Genomic DNA, 14,374 nt, shown 5'->3' with positions numbered 1-14,374 from the left:
CCGAGCTGTGCTGGTCCCAATGATAGTGCATGCCTTCTTCTTCACGTGAACATATGAGATGAAAACTTGCTTCGCCACACAACCTGGAGTAAATTCTAGGGTCTTCAAATGCTATTTTACTTGCTATGCATTAGGATGGCATAGAAATAATTTTGTAAGAAGAATCTTAATCTTACCAGGAAGGCTATCATTTAGCTCATCACAAAGCAAAGGAAAGATGAATTTCTATTGTGTTAGGAGTCTCTGTTAGGTCACCTCAGTTTTCACAAGCAAATGATAGTTCTAACTGCAGCTCATGTATCTGCTAAAGAATCTGATGAACTTTTAAGTGACTGTTTCCAGACGAGTGTGAGAGGGCACAACTTCAAATTCTGCTGCTAAAACGCCCAAGGATAGATTTGCAGTCTACTGGCAGTACATTTTTCATTGTATTAATCTCATTATTGAGTCTCTTAATCTTATTTTTTCTTATTTTATACTTAACTCCATTTAGAAAATTTATATCAAGTGAGATATTCACTTCTCATAAAAATAAAAGAGCTTATAATGAAAACTAAAAGACCTTTTCCCACTACTTACTGCCAATACCTCATAGTTATTTTTTATAGTATTTATCCATGAAATTCTTTCTATTAAAAAAAGAAATAATTCGGGGATGCCGAGTGGCACATTGGTTAAGAGTTGGCTTGGAGTGCCAGCTCTGAGCAGCAGGGCCCTGGTTCGGATCCCACATGAGGGCCAGTGATGCTGTGCCCTCTACAGCTAAGATGGTGAACAACAGCTCGACCTGGAGCTGGGCTGCCATGAGTCACCAGTGTTGGCGTAGGCTACAGTGGGGCTGGCCCGCAGCGGGCGTGAGCTGCGGTGAGCGGCTGTCCAATGGCCAGCGGGCTACTGCCTCACCCGGGAAGAGCGCAATGATGATACCAACATGGGCCAGTGAAGCAACGTCCTCCACAACTAGACGGAAGAACAAAAGGACAGCAACTTGCCTGTTCCCCTTCCCAAATTCTCCAACATCATTCCCCTCCCCCAATTCCCCAATAAAAAAATCTTAAAAAAAAAATTATTCTTTTTTAGCCCAGTCACTTCCTCTTGTAATTTGCCTAACTGCTTTCTAATCTTGCAGCATGGTTATCATCCTGGATTGTTTTTCAGTGAACTCCTGGTTTAAATCTATAGTTTTTCTTTCTTTTCTTTTCTTTTTTTTACAGATTTTATTGGGGAATTGGGGAAAGGGAACAGTGTTGGGGAATTGGGGAAGGGGGGCAGCCAAGTTGTTGCCCTTCAATTTTAGTTGTGGAGGGCACAGCTAACTCAGCTCCAAGTCCAGTCTCCATCCAGGGGCCCATTGGCAGCTCGCAGCCACTCAGCTCAAGGTGCTGTGTTCAATCTTAGTTGCGGGTGGGCAGTAGCTCACCATCCCATATGGGAGTCAAACCCCAGCAACCTTGTTGTTAGGAGCACGTGATTTCACCAGCTGAGCCATCCTGCCACCTGTGGACAACTCAGTAGCAGCTCAGCTTGGGCGCAGCTCACTGGCCCATGTAGGAATCAAACTGGGGACCCTGTCGCTCAGAGCTCACTCACTTAACCAACTGAGCCACTTGGCTGGTCCCTAAATCTATAGTTTCTTATTTAATATCCTTGCTTCTTCTCCCTGGTTTCCACACTATATTGCCTCTGTTTTATCCACTAGATTTTTATCTACTACTATTCTAAAAATACTTGGAATGAATTTGTGTGATGGTATCTTTCTTTCTTTCTCTCTTTCTTTCTCTCTTTCTTTCTTTCTTTCTTTTTTTCGCTTCTCTCACTATTTATGTTTCATTTCCTTTAAAAAATATTAATTTCCCATAATTTTTAATGAAGCACCAGGGGTAAGGGAGACAAATACATGTGCTCAATCTGCCATTTTATTATTATTTTTTTAATTATTATTATTTTTTTAGAGGAGCCATCCTGCCACCTGTTGGCAGCTTAGCAGCAGCTCAGCTGGGGCCAGGACTCGAACCACTGTTGCTCAGAGCTTGCACTCTTGAGTGAGCTCTGAACCAACTGAGACACATGGCTGGCTCAATCTGCCATTTTAAATCTGAAAATATTAATCTACTTTTAAATAATTTTATGTATCATGGTAAGCCACCAAAATTCTTTCTGGTTAAATAGAGCATAAATTTTTTATTTTAAATACATACATAAATAAATATAAATAAATAAATAAATTTTATTTCAACCAACTGGCAAAATCCAGGGGTGGCAGGGATGGTGTTTTACTTATCATTGTAAAGGAGTGGCAAAAAGAAAAAGTGGGACTTACCACGTTTCTTAAATAAATACATCATTCATAAATGTGACTTTTTTTTTGTCTAAACTAAGAAAAAAATAAAGGTTGATGTTAGTTTGATAGTGGTTGAAGCAGTGTCACTGCTGCAGGAGTGTATGCAGTATTTTCTTAGTATGAGACTTAGCTGTAGTTTAATATTCAAAATTTGATCTTTTCTCATTTTCAATGAATTCAAAAGTATACCAAAGTGGACCAAAAAGTATATTTGAAACTATTAGTTATTTGACTGAAAGCAGCTTGAATTTTTTAAATCAGCTTTAATCTTTTAAATTATTAAATTTTCTGTGTTTCAGTTTCCTAAGTTATAAAATTAAAATCATGCAATGACAGGCTTGTCCAAGAAGCTATGGGAAGTCTGTAAATTAAAAACACCAAAAGTATGTTTGTGGTATATTGTTACATACCTTTGTCAGAGTATTTTTTTTAAATTAATTTTTGGTTGTATTGTTTCCAAATTTTTCTCAACCTTTAGATGTGTATTTTTTTTTTTTAGCTGAGCCATCCTGCTACCTGTTGACAGCTCAGTGGCTGCTCAGCCCAGGCTGGGACTCGAACCACTGTTGCTCAGAGCTCAAACTCTTGAGCGAGCTCTTAACCAACTGAGCCACTTGGCCAGCCCTAGATGTGTATTTTTGACTCAGGAGTTTGGTTTATCTTTTTCATGTTGGCTTATTAATTTTTTTGATTTATTTTGTTTTAAAGGAAACAAACTAACACTATTTGGCTCATGAAACTTTATGACTTAAAGTGACAGTTAATTTTTCAGGGGTTTTTTTTCCCCTCTGAGGAAGGAATTGTTGCCTGAAATAAATCAACTTTTATTTATCTTTCAAAGAGGTTTATATTTGGAAAATATTTTAATTTACACTCTTAAAAGAAATAGATTTTGTTCTTTTTTGTGTCAAATTTATGTAGAAACAATAATATTAGAGAGATAAATATTAGAATGTTGACCAAATGACAGGTAGACACATAGATCAGTGGAACAGAATAGGGTACCCAGAAATTGATTTAAACAAATCTTTGCAACTGATTTTTAACAAAAGTATAAAAGAAATTCAATGGAGGAAGTATAGTTTTTTCAACAAATAAGCAAAAAAATGAACCTTGACTTAAACCTCAAACCTCATATGGATTATGAAATTAAATGTAAAACACAAAACTATAAAACTTTTAGAAAAAAATAGAATAAAATCTTTAGGATCTAAGGCTAGGCAAAGATTTCTTAGACTTGATGCTGAATGCTCAATTTATAAAAGAAAAAAATTAATAAATAAATTGAACTTTGTCAAAATTAAAAAAAACCAAACTTTTGCTTTGTGAAACATCCCTTTTAAAGGATGAAAGGACATGTTACAAACTGGGAGAAAATATTTGCTAACCACATATCTGGGAAATAACTTTTATCTAGAAAATATTTTTAAAAAACTCTTAAAAACTCAACAGTAAAAAAAAATCCAATAATAAAATAAGCAAAATACATTAACATAGATTTCACTGAGGAGGATCTCTAGATGACACATATGCACGTGAAAAGATGTTCAATATCATTGCCGTAAGAGAAATGCAAATGTTGATATATGCAACAATTTTGATATATATGAGTATCAAGGGCATTATGCTAAATGAGAAAAGCCAGTCTCAAAAGGTTATATAATATATGAGTATACTTATATAAAATTCTCAAAACAACAAAATTATAGAGATGGAGAACAGGTTAATGGTTACCAGAGGTTAGGTATTGGGGTCAGATCCATTGAGTACGACTGTGAAGGGGTAATGCGAGGGAGCCCTGTGGTGATAGAACATTTTTGTGTCTTGGTGGTGATGGTTACACAAAGCCACACAGATGATAAAATTGCATTGAAGTACATACATATACATTCACAAATTAGTACTTGTAAAACTGATGTCATCTGAATAGGTCCTGTGGATTTTAGAAAATTCAATTTCCTGGTCTTGGTGGTTTGTTTTAGTATAATATCCCATTGTGGGAGGCTAGGGGAAGGGTGCATGGGATTTCCCTGTTCAGTTTGGTTGCATTCAGTGAATCTATAATTATTTCAAAATTTAAAAATCATTGAGTCAATAGATAGGTACAGGTACCTTCTGAATGGTGAAAAAATTGAACATGTTAGGGTCCAAATCCCTCCACTAGCATCATATGCCCATATATAGTAGAAACTATAAATACTTGTTGAATGAGAAAAAAATAAACCAGTTTTGTTATCTTTTGAAGAACACCAAAAGATAATATTCAGAAAAACATTTTTATTTTGCATAATTAAAAGAAGTAGGATATTTTTTGCTGTTTTGTTTTGGTTTTGACCATATCTATGTGACAGAATATTGGAGAGATAAAAGCAAACTCTTCAAAATAAAATCCACCTCTTTGTTAACATGCACATGTAAAAGAATTCCTTTATGATTTTATCTAAATGTACAGATTAGTTTTGAGAGTGAATTTATAAACCTTCAAATGGAACTTTCCATTAGGGATATACGTATATGTATATATATATGACCCATGTTGAAGGACTTGGAAGTGGATGGTAGAAGAAAAGGAATATAAGCAGGACCTGATCCAATGATAAAATACATAGGTGAGGTGGGGAGAGCGAAGATAAAGATGTTAGATAAAAGGTGTAGTTCTCTGTGTTTTAACTCTATAATCTCTAGAATCCACCTAAATTGTAAATCACAGTTAAGTCACAGTCTAAAGAGTAGTTAGTAATTTTTAAAAATTATATAGATCAAAATAGCCTAAATAATTCATATATCAACATTTAAAATGGTATGCACTGCCACAATCAGATTCACAGGTTATGTAAAACAGATATCTACCAGTTTTATCACCAGTTCAGAACTGTTCAGATCACTTAAGCTTCAAGGGCGGGAGAAGGACAAAGAATGGAATCTCCTCTTCTACTCATGAATTGCAAGAAAGAGATTGAAGCTAGAGAGCTAGCTCTCTGAATCACACAAGCACGTAGCCATATACATAGTAGTAGTTGGAAACAATATTTCTTTATTCAGAAAAGTTTGTGCTTCCTTGATTTTATGCAAATACATGTGGCTGGGCTGGAAATTTATTTAATTTAATTTTATGTTTTAAATTTTTTTCATGCCATGGCTGAGATTATGGAAAGAAAGACTGCAGATGTGTGTGGTTGCCATGATGTGACTGCTTAGACAAATAGAAATGCATATCTTGTTCATTCAAATCAGCATACCGAAGACTAATATGAACTCTCCAATTCCACTGCAATATTCAAGAGTGAATGAAGACCTTGAATCCATAGTAATGCTATGGGAAGATAATAAGTGCTAACTATTGACATCTACACTCTAGTGAAGTGCACCATGGTTCAAAAACTTGTTGAATATTCCTTCCTAAGGAGTTTTATTTGTAGGAGGACTTTGCAGCAGTGTGTGGGAAAACTGCTAGGGATTAGCTTTGGATGATTAATTCTTGCCCATAGAATCACAGGCGATAAAGCAAGAGGAAGAAGAATCCTACACAGACAACATGAATTTCCCGGTGGTGGTTTTATTAGAATCTTCTCAAATTAACCAAAATTAATAAGCATCTGTCAGATTTTGTATTAAACACAAGAAAAGCACAGTAAAATCTATGAAATATTGAATTAGAAGGGTTTTTTTGAGTGTGTGTTTAGAGGTACATTCAGGACATGTTTTTAGATTTTGGAGAGGAAGTGATGATTCCAACTGAACCTTTGCTTCCTTCCAGTTGTAAAACTAACAGGTAAGAGAAAATAAATATTCCCAGATTAGCTAAACTGAGGCATCCTCCTCCTTACCCCCAGCCTTGCCGGAAACACTCAGACTGAATGAGAGTCACTCATGAGCAGTGTCTGGTGGAGGGGGCAGTCTACACCCTGAGCCTCAGTTGTGCTGCTGTTCATGTGAGTTTCTTTGAAAAACACGTGCCTGAACATCTTTAGATCTTTTCAAGCTATCTTTACACCCCACTGCCTCACAATCCATATGGACACCACACAGTCTTGGAAGGAGTTGGTAGAGCTAAAAGTGTTCTGGCAAATGATTGGAAAACTCTAGCTTCAGTGATCTGTTCTCTCCAATTCCTTACTGCAGTCAGCTATATGATATTGGTCAAGAACTAAATTAGGGAGAAAAATATGTAGTATTATGCTGAAATATATAGATTATCGTAGCATTTTTTTTGCTTAATCATATTAACATTCATTTGCATACAAGTTTCCTAAATAGATGATTTTATATATACATTTTAAACATATTATGTATTTATGATTTACAAGTAGCCTTGAACAGTTTTAATCAGTAAAAATATACAAAACGATTACAAATGGGAATAACAATGACAAAGTGCTCTGTTTTTATCCCAGAGACACATCATAGAAATTCAGATTAAGAAAACTTAAAAAAATTTTGTGTTGTATGTTAAGAATGTGTTTTGGGGAGCGGAGAGAATAACTGTTCCTTTTGCCATAATAAAGTCATTGAACTTAGAAGGCAGTAGGTTCCCCCCTCCCCCTCCAGTCAGAGTTCCGAGGTGGGAGAATCCAGCACGGAAGCGCAGTATTTTTTCACTCTACCCCTTCACAATGCTCAAGTTCCCACTTTGAAAGAGCTGCTGAGGCCACTTCTATTTCAAAAGGGTAGTCATTTGATAGAATTGATGTTTTCATCTTATGAATTGCAATGAATGATAATTTGTGAAATACTTTTCCACTTTCAAACATAAAACTGTATCCCAACAGACGAGGCAGCAGGCACTGTTGGGGGTCTGCAGGTAACATCTGCACTCCACCAGTCTGTGCGCCCTCTCTAAGCAGAAAGCATGGAGGGTGTGGAGCAGCCTGGAGTTCAGTAGCCAGTGGCACCATGGAGTTGACAGTAGTCTCCTTTCTACGATTAGCTGTAATCATAGCCGTACCCTTTTTCCTGGCACTGTAATCTCATTGAAGGCTTTTCATCAATACCTATTCCTACGAACACCTTTGGAACACAACAAATTGTCCTCCAGGTATGGGGGTGGAAACTTGCAAGCAGGTAGCAAGAAGAGTGCACACACTCCCTTGTTTTTCAGGAAACCAGCTTTGTGCAGCGTAAAACTGTAGCTGGACCCAACCCTCTTTATCTGCAGGGAGACTTCACCCGTGGACCACACACCACCTGACACCAGAGGCCTCCTGTGGTGATTCCTCTGCCTCCATTTTCCCAGCTGTGGAGACAGTTCTGGTCCAGGAAGCAAACACAGCATCCGGGGTGGAATTTGTCATGACAACCTTGTCCATCCCTTCAAAAGCAGACACCACTTCCTCAGGGGGAGCAGTCACTTTAGAAAGATCAGAACTTTCCAGAGTCATTTTCCCCTTTTCCATCTTTAATTTCCTCTGTGAAGTGGTCAAGATTGTAGTCTCTTGTGGTGTGATGGGAATAACTTTTGATTAGGGTAGCATGCTCGCAGAGTTGCCTACATGCTTCTGATTTCAAGCCTTTGGTGCCCAGCTTTAATTGCTGGCACCAGGTCCTCACGATGTCTCGGTAAAGCAGGTTTATGGGTGGCAGTCTCGAGGGCAATGGAGGAATTAGTATCTTCTTCCGAAGTCTTATTTTTTTACTGTCTTGTGCCATCTGTTGTGGACAGGAAGCTTCACCTTCTTTCATGGGTCTTTTTCATTTGGTCCCCTTCCCTGAGGTCCTTTTTGTACTTGGTTCTCCAGCAGCTCGCTGTTTCTCTTCAGCTTCTGCTGAGACAGGTTGGAATTTGCAAGTCGTTTTTTTCTCCTTTAACTTCTTTGTGGAGTTCCATTTCTTGCCTTTTGCATTCTCCATGCTCAGAAAAGCCTGTAGCATTTTTAAGTACCTTTCAACACACAGTTGAACCTCGGATTGCGAGTAAAGTGGTTTGGGGGAGTTCTACAAGATGAGCAAACATTTCAAATACATTTTAACGTGGTAAATGAGTGATGTCTTGCAATACGAGTAGTTTGTTTCCGGAATGAATTATGCTCGCAAAGCAAGGTATTACTATATTTGTAAATCTTAATTTTTTTGCTCTGTTTCTGTTTTTTTACATCTCTACTCCAGTCTGCACTATTTGAACTTGGAGACATCTTCCCATGGCCTACTACTGACACTTGAAATTTGACATCTTACACTTCCCTTCACTTTCCTATTTCAATTTCTAGCACAATTAGTGGTCTCTGCACTAACCTGCTTTCCGCCATTTTCTCTTATGTTCCCTCTGCATCCAATCGTTTGTTAAGTTGTATAGCATCTATCTTCCTCATATTTCTAACATGTGTACTTGTTTTCCTTTTATAGTTAGCTCCTTGATATGACTCAAATTCAGGCTCTAGTTACCTGCATTGAGTTAATAACTTTGACCCCATTTCTCCTTCTTCACTTTCTCCCTATTTGAAATCAAGTAAAGTAGGACATTTTGCAAGACTTCATCAAACAAATGGGCTGGTCAAAATGTAAAAATAATTGTTTTTTTATTCCAAGATATGTGCACCAGGGACCCCCTTGACCCTTATTCCATCTTTATTTCCATTAGTTTTCAAGTAGTACAACAGTCCTGTCCCATGCTTAACCCTCACTGCCTAATCCCTGCTGACCAGTAGTGGGTGGCCATGAATGGGAGGACCTGGTTGATGGAGGTCTCTGCCATATATCACCTAGTCATAAAAAAAAAAAGAAAAAGAAACAAAGAAAGAAAACTAAACTAAAACTAGCTGCTTTTTATTTTTAACCTAAGATAGATGTCTCCACATTAATGTGGTTCCACTAAAGCATAAATATTAAAATATCAACTTTTCATAGCACACTCCATACCCCTGCTAGATTAATAGCAATATGCCATGCTTCTCAAGAATGTCCTGTGCTAAGATAAATACAAACTCTTCTGTGAGACAACTTGGATGGTCCAGGTAGACTCCAAAATCACCTTCTCAGGTGTGCTACCAATACTTCCTCACACTTACCTTCAACTGCAGACAAACAGTCCTGGCAACTGTATCCTAAAGTCTTCCCATCTTTGGTCGTGAAGCTTTCTCCCAGGGACACTCTCTTCCGCTCACTCCATTGCCTCATCCACAGCTACCAGATTCTCATTGACACCCCAAGATCTTTTCCATATCTGACTTCTTTGGGGGAGTTCTTTCCTCATCATTACCAACCTTTCTCTTCGATCTTTTATTCTTTCTCTCCTTTAAACCTCATAACATCTTTGGAAATGATCTTTCCTTGTTTTATGTTACTTATTGTCTTTACCGGATTATAAATTCCTTCGAGGTAAGGAATTTATCCACTCTGCTTTATTCACATTCCCCTTCCATTCCCCAGGCTTGAGTAGTTTTCAGTAAATAATTCTTAAACTTTATCAATGCTTAGAATGCTATGTTATTGTCTTTCTGTTGTCTTTTTAAAATTATATTTATAAGTGCGTATGTGTATGTATGCATGTGTGTGTGTGTGTGTGTGTGTGTGTGTGTGTGTGGTACATGGTTACTTCAGAACACTTGAAAAGTAGATGATAAAGAATAAAATAAGTCATCTATTATTCTATTACATAGAGTTAACCAGGCTAATATTTTGATGTATTTTTCAAAGTATTTTATATTGTTTTTTAAAATAAATTAAAAAAATTTTCCTGACTTATTAACCTAATATTGTATTTTGATTATTTCCTGTTATAAATTCTTTGAAAATGCCATTTTAACAGCTCTTTACTATTATATATTATAAATACATTATTCATTTATTCAGTCTTGTTAAAGTTACTTTAAATTGATTCCAATATTTTCCTCATTAAAACATTTGTACAAAACATTTTTGTACAGAAAACTTTTTTCCAATTAATGACAATTTCTTCATAATTGATTTCTAGAACTAGTATTAGGGGATATAAGGAGTACGTTTTGAGGTTTCTTTCAGGATAGTTTTACAAATATATATTCTTTTAATAGACTGTGATGGGTCCTGTCTTGCCAAAGCTTTGCAGCATTGAGTTTCATCATTATAAACAATCTTGACTAGTTTCACATTATTGATGTAGGCAAGAGTGTCCTGAAATACCCACTTAACAACGTCTGCCTAATTCTTTTTGTAATTTGTTCTTCTCAATTCCTCTAGCTAAAGTGCCTCTGCTTAACTCGCCTTTGGCTATTTTGAATATGAGAACATCAGCACTTTTGAATGTGTGTTACTAAAGTCATTTAAAAGTCAAGTGAGAGACCTAATCCATTATGGATATAATGGCTAGGGTAATAATAAGGCCTTCTTGCTGTAGCTGACATACAGATTGGAGCTACAGCCTTAAGATACAAGTCATAGAAAATTGCTACATATTCTATTTTGATTTGAAATGACACCATTATTTGTTACCCTTACTATGCATTCAGTTTTAATAAAAGAGCCTGACCTAGAAACATGAAGATGTAACATACTTTATAAGGCGGCAGTTTTTACTTTGGATTTTCTCCTGTTGACATGCTTGATTGAAATTCGTTCTTCATGGATTGTGATGAGGTGTGAGAGTGGCTTTGTGTCGTGTTCTCCATGTGCCTGGTACAGGTTCTCACTCCCCACATGGACCAGGCACAAACCAGTAATGACTAACTTAATTAAATTAGCCTTGTGTCTTCCTGTTAAGGCTCTGTGACTGTGATTTGCTTTAATCTGTTTTCAACCTTCTCTAGCAGAAAAAGTAGCTGGGGAGAATAGTACCACACTTATTTTACTCACGAAAGATATTTTTTGCTCACTCAGTTACATGATGACTAATCATGTTACACATTAGTTTTCATTGTTTGTTTTACTTCAAGAAATATTTTTAGCTAGATAGAGCTCTAAAGCTCTAAATATTGAAGAGGAATATTTAATGTAATAACCACCTTTCAGTTGTCTATATTTTACTGTATTCATGACTCCGATGTTCTCCTGCATGTGTAAAGTTGATGCTACCGTTACCAATGAAATTAAGAGGTTTATTCAGGTATAAGGATTTACCCATACTAATACACCAACATCTTGTTTCCAGGTTCTTCACAGGATGGAAGGGTGTTATTTGAAGCAAAGTTAGGCAGCACCAACTGACCATTTGTAGGCACAAAAAACAATAATAAAATAATGATTTGTCTGAAATTAGAGTATACTTGAGATTTTGAGATACATTGGTCAGTTCTCACCCACAAATTTCAGAGGCCCTGATCATATAGTCATAGTGTACTCTACTAGACCTATAGGCCTGCTCTCCATAATAATCCCTCTGGTCTATTTAGTAATTCTGTATTTGTGACTGGGAGAGAAGGCAGGAGATACTTTTACTGACAGAGCCACATTTATCTAATAGGTAAATGGATTTATCACGGGAACCTAGAAGCCAAGAGTGTTTGGATTAGTTCAATACCTACATTCAAAACATATTGGAAAAGAAAGAAAAAAAGGGAATAACATTGTGTGGTTCTTTTTTTTTATGGAATCAAAGTATAACCATTATTTAGAAGTGATAAGTTACTAGTAAAAGAGAAAATGAGACTATTCTTTGTAGATTTAAGCAAGCCAACTACACTGTTATTTAAGATTTTAAAAACAATTCAAATTTGGAAATAATAGTCTACATTAAAATGAAAACAATCATAAGAACATCACAAAACTCTAATTTTCAGGTGAGCAGATGATGATCGTGTGCCGTCTTGGATGAGGATGGGTAACTTTTTTGCCTTTCTCTGGGCCTATAGCTTCATACAATGGAGCAGCCCTTGGCTATCACTGTGCTCTGAGTGATGGAACAAGATGCCTCCTAGTCCTTTTGAGTGGAAGTTGAAAGACTCTCAGTCCAAACAATAAATGTTGATTGTAGAGTCACCAAAGCAATGCAGACAAACCCCTCTGCCTTCAAAATACTGGTGTGAGACTTACCCTCACAATTTAAAGGACATCATTACTTAACACCTTAGTTTCCAAATAATTTGCATTGATAAGATTTCCAAGTAATTTACTGGCCTTCTAGTAAGCCCCTATAAGTTGTCTTTGTTGTACCCTATAAAGGAGAATTTCAGGCAATACCATTGTACTTGGGCACCATTTCTAATTAACTTAAAAAAATAACAACAGAGGACACCCTCAGACGAAACTGAAAATGGAAACTGAATTACATAAAAAAGTGAGTGACAGGGCAAAAGAGAGATCTAATAGCAGTCACAGTGTTATGAAGTCTTCTTTAGCTAAATATTGATGCATATAGGATGGGGAAAACTGGCTATTTTTAAAATAGAAACATCAGAAATGACATCCATTTGCCTGTAGGGAGAGCATATTCTATTGACCACCCTTAAGAGAAATACATGTTGACAAACTTGTATTCATCATAAACACTTTAAACAATAGCTGACATTTTGCTAGAGGTCTTAAACAGATACTATAAAGTATGCAAATGCAAATCTAAGAACATCAGTTTTCAAATTTAAAAATTCAACCTAAAAATTGTCTATATTTTAGTTCATATTAATATTTAAATTTAGGACTTTAACTTTGGAAAAGCAAAATTATTTTAAAATATATTTATATCTCAAAAATTGAAATTCTAAAAAGAATTTTACCTACAATGCCACATGTTAGTGGGAAATTAATGTATCCTGTTAATCACTCTTTTAAATCATTCATCATGGTTAATCCATGTTTCTTAAAACACTTGTTCAAATTAAGACACTGTTATCTGAAAAATCATGAAAACAATCTGTAATTTACATGCATTTTGTTTCAGAGATTGCTCATCAAATAGAAAGCTTTGCTAAGTTCATATTTTGAAATATATTGTGATATATCTTTGAAGGCTGACTTGTTTCCTGTCATAGAAATTTACTTTATTTTTTTAACAGTTCGATTAATTTTTTTCTCTTTTTTCTGATAACAAACTCCTAAGTGTTAAACAAACTGGCTGTAGAAAATGTTAATCATTATTGTTCCCATACATATCAGAGAAATTACTTTTTTTGGTGAAACTTTGCTTCTATGCAATGCTTTGCATCTAACCAAGTTACTTTATTGTATGCCTACCTGGATAGCATGAAATTTTAATGGGCAGTTAGAAGTTAAGAGGGTGGAAGTGAAGCATTTCCCTGCATATGTACTATCCTGATCTGAACTCTTACCTCTGTAGCAGGGACAAAATCCTTTTTTTTCATTCTAGTATTTGCATTTATTTACATATGGCTCATTACCAATTATGAGACAGGAACAGAAAAAGCATTCCAATTAGCTGGTAATTAGTTTTCTGGCTGTCTCCTCTCAATTTGGCAAAAGACACTAGTTAGAATGTTTTAATAAAAATCTTTGTTTCCCTTGAGAAAGCAATTAAATAACTTTCCTGGATCTGTCTGTTCACTGCTGATAAGACTGAATGTATAGGATCACAACTATAGTTCCATTCTTTTCAGTTCCAGGCACTGCACAGGATGCTAGGAGTAGGGAATAGGAGCAGGGCTTTGGAACCAGGATGAACATGACTTCCTTTAAGAATCCTAGCCTTCTAGAAAATGGGTAGGATGTGTACACAAGTAGCTCTAAAAGATGTAAAGTATACAACTAATATTATACCATCTAGAATGTGTACCCCCAAAAGATATTTTTAGGAAAACATGGTGTAGTTAGTACAGCAAAGCAGATCAATCTTAATAAGTTTAAACATATCTGAAGGCAACTAATGTTGATGCTACTGAACCAGTAGTACAAACTGTTGCAATAATCACTTTCTACTTGATATACGTAGGCACACTTTTAGAGTGATATTATATATGTTGTACACCTGTGAGCCATTATAAAAAACTATTATCATAACTCCAGACTGTTAGAGTTTCATGTCATGTATATAAATTTAACTGAAAAAATTTGGGGGCCGGCCGAGTGGCGCGATGGCTAAGAACTCGCTTGGGATGCCAGAGGGCCCCGGTTCGGATCCCACATATGAGGGCCAGTGACACTGCCCTCCACAGCTAAGATGCTGAACAGCAGCTC

At 36.2% G+C, this 14,374-nt stretch overlaps 1 protein-coding gene and 1 pseudogene across 3 annotated transcripts in view; one reads left to right on the top strand and one right to left on the bottom strand.

The window, feature by feature from the left end:
- CLVS2 (clavesin 2) overlaps positions 1-14,374 on the top strand; it is a 117,796-nt gene that overhangs the window by 30,725 nt on the left and 72,697 nt on the right. The window lies entirely within an intron of this gene.
- LOC109375425 (developmental pluripotency-associated protein 4 pseudogene) lies at positions 7,309-8,299 on the bottom strand (annotated as a pseudogene).

This window comes from Hipposideros armiger, unplaced genomic scaffold (genome assembly GCF_001890085.2).
Source record: "Hipposideros armiger isolate ML-2016 unplaced genomic scaffold, ASM189008v1 scaffold_948, whole genome shotgun sequence".
In the NCBI taxonomy this organism is placed as follows: domain Eukaryota; kingdom Metazoa; phylum Chordata; class Mammalia; order Chiroptera; family Hipposideridae; genus Hipposideros; species Hipposideros armiger.
This window is presented reverse-complemented; position numbering and strand designations above follow the sequence as displayed.